Below are 16,595 nucleotides of genomic sequence, written 5' to 3'. Positions count from 1 at the left end.
CAACTTTCATATCGGCAGAACTGATGGAAAATGAACAAAAGGAAATGGTAGCACTCCTCAGAAAGAACAAAAATATTTTTGCTTGGTCAGTAGAGCAGATGCCAGGAATTAGCTCAGAAGTTGCATGTCACACACTTGACATTGATCCTACCATCAAGCCAGTTCGGCAGAAGCCTAAGCGCATGCCCCCAGAAAGAAAACTCAAAGTCAGAGAGGAAATTGATCATTTACTCTCAACTAAGTTTATATGGCCAATTTCATATCTGCAGTGGTTGTCTAATGTGGTTGCAGTACCCAAGAAAGAGGGTAAAATGAGAGTGTGCATTGATTTCACGAACCTTAACAAAGCTTGCCCGATTCATCCCTACCCTCTCCCACGAATATCGGAATTGGTGGATGCTACATCTAGCTACCCACGATTATCATTTATGGATGCGTATTCGGGTTACCACCAGATCCCACTAGCTGTGAAGGACCAAGAAGCAACTGCATTCATAACTGACCAAGGGATTTTTTGTTACCAAGTTATGTATTTCGGTTTAAAAAACGTAGGGGCTACGTACCAGAGGATGATCGACACCATATTCGGAGATATGTTGGACAAGACAATGGAGGCTTATATTGATGACATGGTTGTAAAATCCAAACACAGTGGAGATCACATCTCTGACTTACAATCAGTTTTTGACAGAATTGATGAATTCAACATGCGGCTAAATCTTTTGAAATGTGCTTTCGGACTGATATCAGGGAAATTTCTAGGGTATTTGATGACTCATCGAAGCATCGAAGCTAACCCAGAACATATATGATCCATTCAAGCTGTGCCCTCTCCAAAAACAAAAAAAGAGATTCAACAGCTCACAGGGCGCTTAGTAGCACTAAATTGATTCATCTCTAAGTACTCGGACCGGTGTCGTCCTTTCTTTCAGACGTTAAAAGACTCAGCAAGGTGGAATGATGATTGTGAAAATGTCTTTCAATTAATCAAGAACTACCTGGTCTCGCCACCAATCTTGGCCAGCCCAGCTACAGGGCAACCTGTTGGAGCTTACTTGGCCGCTACAGATACTGTAGTAAGTGCACTCCTGTTCATCGATGGAGAAGACGGTCGTCCGATCTTCTTAATTAGTAAAACACTAACGGGGGCGGAAAGCAGATATTCTAGAATTTAAAAAATTGCTCTAGCGTTGGTTCATGCTGCCAGACGCCTCAAGCCGTATTTCTAAGGGAGACTGGTCAAAGTATACACAAAATATCCTCTACGCAAAGTTTTTCGAAGTGCCCAGGAATCAAGTAGACTCGCGGAATGGGACATCTACTTAAGTGCTTATAGCATCAATTTTGAACCTCTCATTTCAGAAAAGGGTCATGCACTTGCATTCCAAATGGCAGATTTCCCTATCGACGATTTCATCCCTGAAGTCAACCAAGACGAAGGCATCTCTAGTGAAGTGCCAGCAGTTGGGGGTGAGGAAGGCCCAACAAATCTTACGGCCCCATCACCCGATTCATGGATGGTTTACACGGACGGCTCACACAACAAATCCGGCTCTGGATTAGGATTTGTTTTTATCAAGCCAGACAATTAGTAGTTTGGGTCGACAGTTCCTTAGAACTGGTCCTTGAAGTAATCTTCTTTTGTTTTTCAGATTATCAATCATCAATAAAATGCATTATTCCATAGTTCTTTATTTTCATTCAGTTAGTTATTAGCAAAAATAATATATATCAATTACTCAGTTACCATTCTTAAAGACAAACATTTGATATGAAGGCTCAACTATACAAAATATATACAAATTCAAAAGTCATGGAGTTTGCGTTTGCAACACCTCTCTCCATACACCAAAAAGTCATAGAGTTTGCGTTTTCAATACCTCTCTCCATGCACCAAAAAGTCATGGAGTTTGCATTTTCAACACCTCTCTCTATGCACCAAAAAGTCGTGGAGTTTGTGTTTTCAACACCTCTCTCCATGCACCAAAAAGTCATGGAGTTTGCATTTGCAACACCTTACTCCGTGCATCACCAAGCCATGGAGTTTGCATTTTCAACATCTCTCTCCATGCACCAAAAAGTCCGTGCATCACCAAGTCATGGAGTTTGCGTTTACAACACCTCTCTCAATGTACAAAAAAGTCATAGAGTTTGCGTTTGCAACACCTCTCTCTATGCGCCACAAAGTCGTGGAGTTTGCATATGCAATCCATGCACCACAAAAGCTCAAATTTTACAACAAAGCTCAAGTTTCACCAATATTTTATACACAATGTAAAAATAGGGGTAAGCATTGGTTGACATTGAATAGTTGGAATATATATCCAACTGTCGTAGAATATGGTTGTTTCTCCAGTGAAATACCAACAATTGGGGGGCTTGCGATCACGTTTAACTCCCAAAAATATATATATATATATATATATATATATATATATATATATATATATATATATATATATATATATATATATATATATATATATATATATATATATATCTCCATCTCATTAGTATTGAGTGTTTTCATACCACTGGTGTTGCCTGAACTAAGCAGTGAACAAAAACAACGATCAATTTCATAGTCGTACAAACAGCTTTAGGCATTCATGCCAAGCAAACAACCTTTGGTTGCTTTCTTTTCACAATCTTCACCTTTGTCTATAACTTCCATTGTCGCATCCTTTTTGAACTAGTTTTTGTTATTATTCTTCACCACAAGGAACTAGTTCCGACCTCTATCCGGCAAAGAGGGGGCGGTGTATGTGCCACAATATCTGCACCCTTATAAACAACCATCATTGGGTACCATTATAGTGCCACTCACTACTAGGCACGATGCCCAAGATTATGGCATGCCAGCGCTGCCCAAAATTATGGCGTGCCTGTCCTGTCCAAAATTATGGCGTGCCGGCCCTTCCCAAAATTATGGCATGCCTGCCCTGCCCAAAATTATGGCGTGCCTACCCTGCCCAAAATTATGGCGTGCCTGTCCTGCCCAAAATTATGGCGTGCCTGTCCTGCCCAAAATTATGGCGTGCCTGCGCTGCCTAAAATTATGGCGTGCCCGCCTGCCAAAATTATTATGGTATGGTCCGCCCCCCCAAAATTATGGAAGCCATAAGCTAGATATAGCGGGTTTAGATTTAGAAAACATATTTGTCAAGATATGCTTCCATATTAAGACTTTACATAATTACATAAGATTTTCTAGCAATTAAGAAAATGATATTTCTCACTATTATCCTATAAATACCCCATTCCTTTGAAACAAAGAACGACGTTCATTTGAGAGACTTGATTCCAGAGAACGATTTGGATACGTAGGCAGCCATTGAAGGTACAGTCTCAATAATTCATTACAACAACCTCCCTTAAAAAACCATTGGTGTGTTTGGGCAAGTTCTTACCCAAACAATAGGCTCTACTATGTTTTTCATTATGCTCAATATATTAGGAGAATGACATTTTTAAACTGTGAATAGCACTGCATGTAATGTCTTCCTTGCTTTAGCTGAGGGACGTATGCACTTTGATATTCCCAAGACCATACTGTCTAGCTTAGCATGAGCCCATACAATGAGGCATGAGTACCTTCTTATGCATGTTATGGTTTGCCATATAATGAGATTCTTTTTCCCCGAATTTTGTACACGCTTCACTGATTGGGTTAAGGTTGATACAATGTGCACGACCAATGTTATAGTATGTTCTTTACGTGCTATGGTTTGGCCTGACTGGCGCCTACAACCTCACCTAATAGCCCCATGCACCCCATCCGACCAAATTGCACTAAATAGGTTAGCTAGGGTAGATGAAAACAGGATGAAGGCATGGAAAGTAGTCATAGATATGCAAGACTTAAAGGAGCCTCATTTCACAAGTGAGGAGCAAACGGAAGAAAATGCATGATTAGAAAAACTATATATGGTAAAATTTATATTTCTGTTAGAGTCCGCTTATGTCTCAAGCGAATTTTATTTCTTTTTATCTCCATAATGGATGGAACTCATATAGGAGTTATGTTTGCATTTTAATTCTTTATATTTGTATTGTTTAACTTTCTTTACAGGTGCTACCATTTACAAGCACGTTTCTATGGTACTCTCTATCATTTCTTTTCATTCTATACTTTGTGGAAAAAGCATGATTCTATTTGGGGGGGTGGTATAGAAACACGATGTAAATATTTAAGCACATATTAGGTTGTATATTACTTATTAACTATCGTATAAAAAAATATAAAAAACATAAAAATAATTTATACTATGCACTTAGGATAATGGTATTATTTTCTTTTCCATGATGATATTAGTCTAGAAATCTCAAGTAGCAATAGAATTAAGCGTAGTTCTTAGAAACTTAGGTTAATATATAGGTAATAGTCATTGCATCTTTTCATTAACATCTTACATGAGCATGTATGAGTGTACTTGGCAGTATTTTTCTGAGACCTAGGTTAGACTACTTAATTTTACATATCCTGTGAGATTCTAGCCTAAAAGCCTTATATGAGTGAGTATCTGAGTGATGACACAAAGGAGACATATAATATGAGTAAAGAAATCACACATTCACTTGCTTGATCACCATACCATATCTTAAGTAAGAATTTAGGCCTTCTTTGGATCGATATAGCTAAACATTCATATCTATATATAAGTAATTATCCGCTAGTCTCCCCTCTGAGCCTTTCATTTAGCCTTTTCACAACCACAAATCCTTTACCCATCTTTTAAACTAATAAAAATAAAAATAAACCTACCCATCTTTGAATGAGTATGAGAATAGGATGAGTAAAGAAAATAAAGAGAAAACCCTGTGGAAAACCAAAATTAGTTAGTTGCTTCAGAAAAGAAAAAGGAAAGAAGTTTCCATTCAAAGAAAACAAAACAAAACAAAACAAAAATATAAATATAAAGAAAACAAAAACTCCAAAAATAGAATAAAATGAGTCAAAAAACCAAAATAAAAAGACTAAGGATGGAAACTAAGTGTAGAAACAAAGTAAGAACAAGGTTTTCTCTAGTTATATGTAATTGAAGACCCTATCATCTCAGACTTGTTTATTTGAATATCCATTCCATTTTTTTTTAAACCATCACCTCAGTCCCGTATCACCTAATAAAGGCATCTAGCTCAATTAGGATTAATTTGGTGTGATAGTAAGTGGTAGATGTGATTGATCGACCTCGGCTCCTTTAGACGTCATTGAGATTATGAGGAAGCATGTGCCCACTGCACATTGGAGTGAGCTAACTTGAGTGGAAAAATCAGAGTATTTTTTGTCTTGACAAATTGTGAGGACCTACTTAATTAAGGTCGCTATTCCAAAAGTTTCAGAAACGGACCAGTCATTGCATTTCATAACATAGTTCATAGCATACATGTATATTTTTAGATGATTTGGTTATTATGCGTGTATTAGCTTAGGTTTCAAAAACATTGTTATTATTATATTGTTATTGAGATGTATAAATATCTGAGATTAATTAGAAAATTTTATTTTTATCTCTTAGTCGTTGTAGTATAAATGAAGTTTGTGAGTACCTTCTCTAGAAAACTCTCACGAGACTATCACTCGTCTGCTAGAGAATTTCTAGTGGTTTAAGGTCTTATTGCATATGGTCAATGCAATCGCACTCCGCGAAACGAGATTAGTTATGACCACATTTTTTTGCCACTTATCTATTTTTATTTCATCTTTGCTTGAGGACAAGTAAAATTCTATTTAGGGGTGGTGTGATAAGCACCCAAAAGTGTAGTTTAAACCCCTTAATAGTACTCTATTTAGGCCAATTATGTTTATAATAAATAAGAGTTAGTAATGTTTACATGTTTTTGTGCATTACAGGACTTGAAGTTGATTAGGTGACTAAAATCACCACTTTTGCATGGAAAATAAGTCAAGATGATTGCCAAGGAAGTTCTACATTTCAAGCCCAGTCAAAGCTGGGAAGTCAAAGTCAATCCGAGTAGAAAAAGTATATAAAAGTTAGTAGAACTTCAACAGGCCGTATCTTTGGACTCGGAACTCAGAATTAGGCCTACTTTAGGTCAAAACGACAAACTCAGAATCAGCTTTCTAATGGATCTGGCTTTGCCCCAATCAGAGCTATAAAAGTGGACGAAAAATGCACTAAAGTAATTGCTAGCAGCTGTGGCCCTTTTAGACTTAACCTAATGGACTTTGGGCTCACTTTAGAGGCCCAAAGTCTCCCTTTTTAGCCCATGCACGAAAATGTAAGTCTAACCCTCTCCTATATAAAGAGGTTAAGGCTAAACTCCATATCTCTTCCCCTATTTAGTTAATAAGTAGTTTAGTTTAGTTTTAATTAGTTTTTACTTTTATTAAGGTTAGCATTGTATCCTCCATTAGAACATATCAATAAAAATCTTAGTTCTTTTATATTCAATTCAATTCTCCTTACATTATGTCTTCTTATTATTGCCTTTATGTAATGATTCCTATGACACTAGGCTAAACCTCCATTAGAGGAGGTTTATAAAGCCATGTGAGGATGATTAATCTTTATGATTTTTTGTTTTGCAAATAAGAACTTCAAGTTCTTCGTTATGAGTAACTAGAGATAGAGCTCATAACGGAGAACTAGAGTATAGAGCCACCACCAAAGAGATTTGTGGTGGAGTTGTACTCTCTTGCTAGTGAAATCTCGATCTGAGAGGACTTGGTATTCACTAGGGATTAACAAAGCGATTCGATACTAACTAATAGTAAATCGAATCGCATGGCGGATTAAACCCCTTCTAATTCCTTTCTTCATTCTCTAAATTTACTGTTTTCACATCATATTTACTGTTTTGACTCTTATTAGTGAAGCATAATTGCAATCTAGACTCGCATCCAAGTAGTGTACGAATTAAAGTTTGGCGAACACGACTACTCTCCTCTTTATCACATGATTTTGATGAGTTTTCTTTACTATTTTTCCACCATAATTTAATGTTCACGACATCATATATTCACTATGCATCAATCAAACATTATTTATTTCTTATCAACACTCTTCCTTACAATCTCAATGACAATCCAAAGGAGTTGAGGTTGATCAACACAACTACCACTTACTATATATCACACCAACATATTCCCAATTGAGCTAGAGGTCTTTATTAGCTGATGTAGGGCTAAGGTGATTGATAATACATAAAAAAGATAGTTTACCTACGAAATGAACGATGAAACTCAAAACGTAAGTAAACTAAAACTTATTACGCCTAGATTTATCAAAGTTTTCTGCTCTCAATCCTATTAGATATAGTGGAGTAAATGATTCGTTCCACTCCTAGTCCTTCCGCATGCTGTGTTCTCTATGTATAAGTAATCTTAACTAAAGTCTAATGAGAGATTTACGAAATGGTAACTAGACTACGATGCAACTACCCACAAGATGCAACTAGTCGACTATTAGAACAACTATGTGAATGCTACGTCGATTCTATGATAAGGAGTTAGAGGGGGATTGATTCCACCTTAACTCGACTTAATCCTACTAACGACGAATCGTCGTAATCCAAATTGAACTGCTTCGCAGAACAATATGGTTACTCTTAATCCCTAATTACATATGGCATTTATACCAATTCATAACTAGCATGTGAACGATTACACCCATTCTCATGATGAACTAATCATTTCTAGAGTGGAAAGAAAATTACGACGACTCTACGATAATCGGAATCAAGCTTTCATCAAGGCTTCTCAACCCCCTCTAATGGAGATTTAGCCGAGAATCATCACGCTATCATTCCCAATGGAATTCAAACAAGACATGATATAAAGATTTGAACTTTGCTTATTTAAACTCAAATGAAAACTAATCATGCAATAATTTAATTAAACTAATAATGACAAGTAATTGAATCTAAGAATTGAAACTAAACAATTAATGGAAATGAAACTAGATTATCAAGAACACTATTTTATTAATCTAATGAATAATAAAACAATGATTCAAATACTAAATTAATAATCTACTTTGTTCTAAAGTAATTAATTAAACATAAAACTAGATCTAAAACAAGATATGAAAAAACTAAGTTCTAAAACTAATTAATGGATGCTAACTAATCTAGGTCTAACTATCTACGTAATAGGGGAATTTAGATCTAAACAATTGTAAATGACAAGAATCGAAATTAACAAACTAGCTATTTTATTTATCAAACTAATGAAGAACAATGATTCTAAAGATTAATCTAAAACAATAATCGAAATTAAACTAAACTTAATTTTATTAAATGAAAACTAGATCTAGAATTATCTATAGTTTTAGGTCTAACTAGCTACCATTAACAAAGAGCTAAGCTTTTGTTTTTATACTTTCAGATCCAAAAATCGTGCATGGGCTTGGAGCCATGTTTTGGGCCAGAGAATCAGGCCCAAAACCCAATTCTTTCAGTCCAAAAAGGCCTCTTCAGCTGCAGTTGGCTTCAATAGACTTTTCGTCCACTTCTGCTCCTCTGATTGGGTCAAGACTTAGACCATTCGAAAGCTCTTTCCGAGCCGGTCGTTTTGACATAAGGTAGGCCCAATTCCGAGGTCTGAGTCCAAAGATACGGCCTTCAGAAGTTCTGCTGACTTTGCATGTTGTTCCTGCCCGCGTCGACTTTTCAGCTTTTGACCGGGCTTTAGAAAGGCTTTGTCTTCTTAAATTTTGACCTTTAATCACAGGATTCCTTAGCAACCGACCTTTGCTCCTTTATCTCGCTAAAGTGGCACATTTCTGCACATAATGGACTTTGAAGCCTGAAATGCATAAAAACACGTAATCAGTATTAACTCTTAATTATTACTCACATAATTGGTCTAAAAGTATGACTGTTACAGGGTTAAAACTACAGTTTTGGGCTCTTATCAGTGATGGTTTAAGAAGAAATGAAATGGATGATCAAAATGACAAGTCTGAGAAAATAAGGTCTTCAAAACATGTAACTTAGTGAAAACCCTTGTTCTTACTTTGTTTCTACACTTTTGTTCCATACTTAACCCTTTTGTTTTGGTTTTTGACTCCTTTTGATTTTATTTTTGGAGTTCTAATTTTTTTGTTTTTGTTCTTTTGGAAACTTTATTTTCTTTTTCTTTTGAAGCAACTTTGTATTTGTTTCTACATAGGTCTTTCTCTTCACTTCATCCTATTTCTCAGACTTATCAAGATGGGTTGGATGATTTTTATTTTTATTTTGTTTTTATAAATGGGTAAGGGATTTATGGTTTATGAAAAGGCTTAGTAGGGCGATTAGCAGAAAATTTATCTTTAGGTTGGAATTTCTGGCTATATCGATCCAAAGAAGGCCTAAATTCTCGGTTAGGGTATAATGTGGTGATCAAGCAAGTAGACATTTGGTTTCTCTATTTGGATTTAACTTTTCCCTTGTGTCATCACTCATATATTCACTCATATGAGGCTTTTCGCTAGATTCTCACAGGATTTGTAAAATTAAGTAGTCTAACCTAGGTCTCAGAAAAATACTGCCAAATACAATCATGATGTTCATGCAAGATATTCATGAAAAGATGCAATGACTATTACCTACATATTGACCTAAGTTTCTAAAAACTACTCTAATTCAAATGCTACGTGAGATTTCTAGACTAATATTATCACATAAAAGGAAATAATATCATTATCACTAAGTGCATAGTATAAATAATTTTTATAGTTTTTTAAACTTTTTATAAAGAAAAGTACATAATTTACATCCTAAAAGTGCCTAATTTTTGCAAATGTTTTTATCCCACCCCCAAACAAATGGACGCTTTGTCCTCAAAGTGTAAAGAGATGGAAAGATTATACCATAGAAACATAGCAAAAATTGGCAGTACTTGTAACAACAATATAATAAAGATAATATGATAACATGGAGTACAATCAAACTGTTACATACTAAACTGACACGTACTCTACTATAGTAAACATGATAGGCAAAGGGTGTCAAAAAGTTTTGAGTTGAAAGACCAAAATACTCCACCCCCAAACAAATTTTTAAAAACTTTTTTTCAGTTTGAAAATTTTGTGGCATATACTCCAAAAAGGTGGTATGTTACAAAAAATTGTATGGGTATTTTAAAGTCAGATTCCCTAGACTTAATGTGGGGTAAGTCAGATTCCCCAAGTTTGTGCACACCCCCAAAGAAACTGGGGTGGCACAAGATGGACGATACTCGATCAACTATAAACTAATACTCGAAAGAGTTAGGTCTAGCCATAAGAATATGATACTACATGCACCCCCAAATAGAATGAAATAGTATAATTTGAAATAATCATGCAGAAGAATGAATGAAAACTTATGCAACCCATCAAAAAACATATGCAAACCATCATGTTGTAGCTATTTTAGAGAGTTATTAGAACGTCCCAAAAGAGGAACTAGCGATACTTTAGGTGAGAAAGAAATATAGTGTTGTTGTTTATGTCCTTCATTATGCTCAGATGATGAAAAATATGACAAACTAGGTTTCTCACAAATAATCAATCAAATCGTGGCTTTCAACTACAGGAATGGTGGACTTATGGGTTTGTGTGCTTGGCAAAAACTCTTCACCGTGAGGGTTGAAAAAATTATAGAGGATCTGATCTGAGGCAAAAGGCTTCAGTGCAAATTTGAGATTCCATTGAAATGGATGAGGAATGGATGGCTTAGTGGCGGTAGATGGTTGGATTGCAGGTGTTAACTCAGGTGGATGGTGGTCAGTTGGTGGTTGAGTTGGTGGATCCTCACATGCTTCTAAGAACTCATAGAATTCTTTATCTAGCTTAGCCGAATCCACAAAGTTGTGGTCATTGACTTCATCCTTAAGAAATTCATCTATTTCTTCCACCGTTATGTTTTAATCTGCCAAACTAAATGGAGATTCATATTGCTCTAAAGAAGTTACTTTCTTTTTTTCTTGCACACTAACTTGTTCATGCCTTAGATTAGAATTGGTGATCTCTATTTCCTGACCTTCATCCTTTAAAATAGTATGAGTTTCCTCAATGACATCATTCAAATGTGTCGAGGGATTGTCTATCCAAGTGCGATTAGCATTCACAAAAGCCTGAACCTGCTCAATAGGAGGGTCCACATTAAGAGAATACCAGTAGTTAAAAAACTCTTCCTCCGTCATGCACATCTTTATAAATATCTTCTAATGTGTTATCATTATATTCCTCATTAGATGGATCAATGGGAAGTTCCTTAGAGGCATCGTTCAAATTTATTGATTGGGAATCCAAAACAAGTCCTAAAAAGTCATCTTCAAGAATTTTATCATCCAGGTGAGGTGTAGAGTCAACACAATGGTTAATGGAAGGGTCACGGGAAAGTAATGGTTCATGAAATTCAAGATAGGTCTCAACTAGGTCAAATGGTTTGATTACGGTGATATTGTTTTCCATTTGTTTATTAAGTTGTAGCATTGTGGAAAGCTCTATTATAGGTGGGGAAAGAATCGAATTACATCTATCCATAAGTGCATTAAATGCTTTTGTGTTCTCGTCCAGTTGCTGGGAAAATTAGTCTGGGAAAGGTGGCGAAGTGGATATGTGGTCGATTTCTGCCACGGAGGAAAAGTCTGTCACAGGGGGGGGGGGACGTCAAAGAAGAAATGGTTTGCTAGATTTTGAAGTATTATTTCGTTTTTAGATATAATTAGTTCTTTAAATGTTATTGGCGGAGTAGGCATATTATGTGTCAGTGGTTTTGGTTGGTATGGTGATTGGTAGTCATTGTTATTGGCGAATGGACTTGATATGAGTCCCTTTGTGGCTAGAACTTGGGATATGACTTGTGAGTGACTATGGATGATCTTGTATTGTGATGGACTAGGTTGAGGTTGATTGTTTGTGGTGTAACTTCATAAATAATTTGGATGACTAAAAACCTCTTGATATGATTATATGTGTTACTATAGAAGTTTGAAAATTGAGGCTCATAATTATAATTATTTCTTATAGTAGGTTCAAACTCTTGATATGATGGGTAATAAGAAACCCAATGGTAAGGACTACCACAACATGAACATGGTGAAAGGTGTGCATAATAATCACATAATTGTTAGTCTACATTTGATAGGCCATATTGATTTTAAAACTAGATTCTATGCTAATTAATATACAAAAACTCTAATGATAAAATTATGAGAAAACAACACTCAAATACTCCTTTGGTAAGGAATTCGAGGAGAATTTAGAAAGATGGATGGAACCTGTATTGCCTCCAAGCTACGCTTACTAGCGTCTTCAAGAACGTATTACAGCGTCCTCAAAAATACTAGAACACTATATACCAGCACATATCTGGATCCTGTAAGTTGACTATGCGTGACCGTAGTATGCTGAGATGTCTAGGAATTAGTCTGTAAATTTTTCAGAACAATCAGAGCTATGAAAGTCCTTCTACTGCACTGCAAATTCCGTGAAACAATTTTCAGTACACAATACAAACAACCGAATGGTTAACCAATCAAAATATAGCCAAAAATCTCAAAACTTTTATTGGAGACTCCTGATAGATCATGTGTGTTCCTGTAAAAATTTGAGAGCAATTGGAATACGAAAGACCGTACTTATTGGCTATTGTTATAGAAACTTAAGTGTCGAAAAACTGCATAAACACACTGGGAGCAAGCAACTAGTTAGGTGGTCAAAACAGGTTGAAAAAACTTAAACTTTTCACACAAACCTACTGAATTATCAAATATTCTCCTGTAACAATTTCAAATTATTTGGAATTTTCTAAGTAACTCTGCTCAACAGGATTTCCAGAAACTTATGTTTTGAAAATGGAAATGCAGCACTGGGTAAAACAACTGTAAAGATGGAATTAGTTCACTGGGTAAAACAACTACGAAAAATATGAAACAATTCCAATAAATCACTAACACATTATATATTGTGACTGCAGAATTTTAGAATTTTCAGAAATTTAGAAATATGTTTACCGTAGTAATCTTTACTGTTAGTACCGCAGTGTCCAGCAGAGGGTGGGGGCCTTTCTGTAAAGGCAAAATAGAGGGCGCCCGCCCCCAAATTTTAACTGTTTAACTTGAAACTTTTACAGATGACTCATATAGACGTCTGGACAACTTTTCTTTAGTCGTATGCTCCAACCTGCACTAAAAAAAATCGACAGGAAGAATTTCCAGTAAGAAATTAAAGAAAACACGAAAAACAAGAATGATAAATTAAAAGGGTGGGTGGGTTGAGAATGGGGGTTTCCCTCTTGGATTCAACCAATTGAATTCCTTGTCTTGATATATTTAAATGGTAGCAGCGCCATTTGATAACACAAATTTTTTAAACACAATATTAATACATAAACACTAATACCTAATATAACAAATATGTGTTTAGATCAATCTCTCTCTCTCTCTCTCTCTCTCTCTCTCTCTCTACTATCAAGTAATATAGATCTAGTAAATGTTCAAATCCACTCTTAAATTACCAAGGTTAAATAGAATTCAACTAATTAAATCAAGAGGAACAAGGTGGGAGTAATAATATGTTGAGAGATTTCTATTCTACGATTATACTAATGATTATATTCTTAATCTAATTTAACTAAGCAATTAAAATATGATATGAGGAATGAAAAGAAACTGGAGAGAATGATAATCCACCTAATGATTTATTTCATTCCAAATTCAAATTACTCATTGAAAAGTAATCTTCTTTAGGTTTTCCCGTAATGTTCCAACCTAAAGCCTCAAATTTTATCATCCCTAGCAACAACGAATTAACTTACATCTCTATAGTCATTATTACTAGCGTGTAGGATAATTACAACTAAACATTTCTATTCTAATTATAATAATCCTTGGGTTAATTCAATATACACTTTATCTCTAAACATGCATAAGAAACTAAAGCTATTAAAACATACATAATGAATAATTCTACTTTAGCAATATATTCCTCATTAGACTTCATAATCACTCTCTCTAATGGGATGATTAGAATAATGTTATTGGAAGAATACAAATAATATGATTAAAAGAAGACATTAGACTATATGGAAGAAAAAAGGTGGAAGCTTTATTAATGGAGGTTTAATGGAGAAGATGATAATCCTAATTCTAACCCCAAAAACTAAACTAAAGTTGGATAATACAATAGTTGTTTAGACTTCTAGTTAACCACTACTTTTATAGAAAACAAATAGGATTTTACATGTTGTGGTCGAAATTCTATCTCTCCATAGGCTCATGAGCTTCAAAATCATACTAGGGTCCAATACATAGAATTTAACTTAAGCTAAATCTATAGTGTTTTACTGTTGCTCTTTTTTTGTGACTTATACTAATCCAAATAGGTCAAGGCCTGGATGGTTAGAAAGATATTTTCAATCTGGTTATTTTGATATAAAATGGGCCTTAATCAGAGCTTTGAGTCCAAAAATATGCCCATTTGAGGTTTTGTTGACTTTTCAATAGTTTTCCATCCGGGTTGACTTTCGCTTGACTCTTTTGACTTGGGATTTTTGAGGGGTTTTCCTTCATAAATCTTGGCTTTTATTCATGTTTTTCATCTAGCAATCAATTTAGCTTCTTTTCATGCACAATTGACATCATTTCAACACTTATTCATCTCCAAAGCCTAAAATGCATGGAAGCAAGTAAATAGTGTTAAACTCACATTATTAATAACATAATTAGCCTAAGTAGAATATTATTAAGGGGGTTTAAACTACAATTTTAGGTGTTTATCAAATAGCACCATCGGATGTACTTAGAGTAGAAGAAGCAAGAGAAGTGGATTCAACATTTTTCGGAAGAAAGCCATGAATCTTATAACATGTATCCTTTGTGTGGCCTTCTATCCCGCAATGTTCACAACAAAAAACTCTGTGAATCTTGTAACAGGTCGCCTTTGTATGGCCATGAATGCTGCAATGACCACAATAAGGATGCCCCTTTTGGCGTATGTTAGAAAAGCTTTGCCTATTTGTTCCACCAAATCGATTAGGTGTATTAGTATTTTTGCTATGTAGTTTAGATCTAGAAGCATTGAGAGTTGTTGATTGAACCATAGGAGATGATAAGGAATGGATTTCTTGTTGTTTTTCTTCTTGACAAACTAAGGAATAAATCTTAGTAGTTGGAGGGAATTTCTCTCCAAGCAAAATCTGATCCGAAGTGGTATATAACGATCATGTAACCCTTGCAAAAAATTCATACCATGGTCTTGGTTGAGGAGTTCATAAGTGGCATGACCATGACCGCATGTGCAAAGTGGAATCACCACAAGAGAGCTCAATTCTTCCCATAAATATTTCAGTTTGGTATAATATTCAGAAACAGACATATCTTCTTGCTTGAGTAGCATAATAGTGTCTTTCAACTAAAATATTTTTGGAGCATTGGTTTGAGAATATCGTTCTTGTAAATCAATCCATATATCATGTGCAGTATTTGCATATAGTATATTGCTTCGAATATCACTCGAAACCGAGTTTAAGATCTAGCTAGAAACCAAATCATTACATCTCTCCATTGACACAACTCTTTTTCAGTTTTTGGTTTAACAACCGTGCCATCAACAAATCCTATTTTGTTTTTTGCTCGGAGTGCCATAGTAATAGCTCGAATTGAATCCAGGTACCATAGTTGTCGCCAGTAAAAGAAGGAGAAACTAAAATAGTCGTGGGGCTATCTGAGAGATGAACTTAATATGGATTGTCGGATATGTGAGAAGCAAAGATGTCGTCATTGTTGACAGAAACATGTGATTCTGGTGTCTTTGAAACGTCGTCACCCATTGTTAAAAGAGAGAAAAATTGAATTGAATGGGATTTGATGTGATTAAGCGTGAATCGAACTTGCTCTTGATACCATGTAAAATAAAGAGTTTGTATATGAAAGTAAAGAAGAACACGATTGTTTGTCTTCCTCTTATTGAAGAGAGACTGGAACTTCATTCTATATATAAGATACAAGACTTGCTCACTAAGCAGAATTACCAACAACATGGAAATACTTCCTCACCAAGAATCTAGTAATTGGAAACTATACAAAAGGAAATACACATGAGCTTAGAAACTAAATATACAGAGATATTCTAAGACAATTCATACTATACCAACATTCATATTGACAAAGGGTGTGCAATGCGTTGACATGATGGGAGTTATTTGTTTTGATTTTGAAGTCCAAATGTGTCGTGCGCCTTGAAATATAGTTATCATGCATATCAATCGCTAGCTTATGCATTTGAGAGGTGGTTTTAGAAGAAGCTCTATCAGTAATGTTCCTAGATTACATTACACTATTTGGGCCAAACAAGAATGGATGGGCCTATGTTTGGTAGGCCCATCTCAAAATTAGTCTAAAAGTTCACAATTTAGGGATGGGCCTAACAGAACGGGCCTAATCCGTTCCTATTTGGCCCCAATGGAGGGGCAGTGTTACTAACCGTTTCCAAGTGAACACATTAGCTGCGAGATTGAAATTTTGAAACGGGGAGTTTAAAAAGTTTAAATCACAATATATATACATGAATAAATTAAGGTGTGCAACTTGCTAAAAACGTGAAGTCACCCGTTAGTAGATCACCTAATTCGAACCAATCACATGAATCTACCAAACGCAA

This window comes from Coptis chinensis, chromosome 9 (assembly GCF_015680905.1).
Source record: "Coptis chinensis isolate HL-2020 chromosome 9, ASM1568090v1, whole genome shotgun sequence".
NCBI classification, from domain to species: Eukaryota; Viridiplantae; Streptophyta; class Magnoliopsida; order Ranunculales; family Ranunculaceae; genus Coptis; species Coptis chinensis.
Note: the sequence above shows the minus strand (reverse complement) of the source record.